The 1,155-nt window shown below is 39.8% G+C and overlaps 1 pseudogene; it reads left to right on the forward strand.

The window, feature by feature from the left end:
• On the forward strand, positions 1-929 carry LOC133248899 (olfactory receptor 6C74-like; annotated as a pseudogene).
• The last annotated feature ends 226 nt before the right edge of the window (positions 930-1,155 follow it).

Here is a 1,155-nt window from a genome sequence, read left to right on the forward strand (position 1 = left end):
ATGGGAAACCATACACGAGTGCCAGTGTTTATTCTAGCAGGTTTGACTGATGACCCACGATTGAAAATTGTATTGTTCATCTTTTTACTTCTCACTTACTTACCAAGTATCACTGGCAATTTGATCATCATCACACTTACCCTGGTGGATCCTCACCTCAAGACCCCAATGTATTTATTCCTCCAGAATTTTTCTTTCTTAGAAGTCCCCTATACTACTACATGCATCCCTACATTGCTGGCTACCATGGAAAGTGGGGACAAAACCATTTACTATAATGGCTGTGCAGCTCAAGTGTTCTTTGCTTTCCTTATTGGAGCATCTGAGTTTTACTTGCTGGCAGCTATGTCCTATGACCACTATGTGCCATCTGTAAGCACCTGCATTACACAACCATCATGAACAATAAAATCTGCATTCAATTTGTCTTCTGTAGCTGGCTTGCCAGATTCTTTGTCATCTTTCCACCACTCTTCTTAGGCCTAAATCTTGATTTCTGTGCTTCCAACACTGTTGACCATCTCTAATGTGACACAACTCCCTTCCTGTAGATCTTCTGCTCAGACACAGAGATCTTTGAGATGATGGGATACATCTCAGCTTTGGTGACACTTGTGGTCACATTGATGATATCATATACCTATATCACAAAAACAATTCTAAAAATCCCTCCCACTAATCAGAGGAAAAAAGCTTTTTCAACATGTTCTTCTCACATGGTTGTGATAACTCTATACTATGGCAGCTGCATCTTCATGTATGCTAAACCATCAGTCAAGCAAAGAGTATCTTTTTCCAAGGGAATTGCAGTGCTCAATATCTCTGTTGCACCACTTTTGAGCCTTTTTACCTACACTTTACAGAACTAACAAGTGAAAAACACCTTTGTGAATATGATACACAGGATTCTTTCTTTCTCAAAGAAGTGAATATTTCTCAAAGAAGTGAAGTTATGTATACTGCATTATACATAAAGAAAAGCAACAAGTGTCTCAATAATAACAGTGTTTTCAATAGTAGCTTCCCTATCCCTGAAGTGAAAGTGAAAGTCCTTCAATCCTGTCTGACTCTGTGACTCCATGGAATTCTCTAGACCAGAATACTGGAGTGAGTAGCCTTTCCCTTCTCCAGGGCATCTTCCCAGCCCAGGGATTG

The sequence above is a fragment of the Bos javanicus genome, chromosome 5 (assembly GCF_032452875.1).
Source record: "Bos javanicus breed banteng chromosome 5, ARS-OSU_banteng_1.0, whole genome shotgun sequence".
Taxonomy (NCBI): Eukaryota; Metazoa; Chordata; class Mammalia; order Artiodactyla; family Bovidae; genus Bos; species Bos javanicus.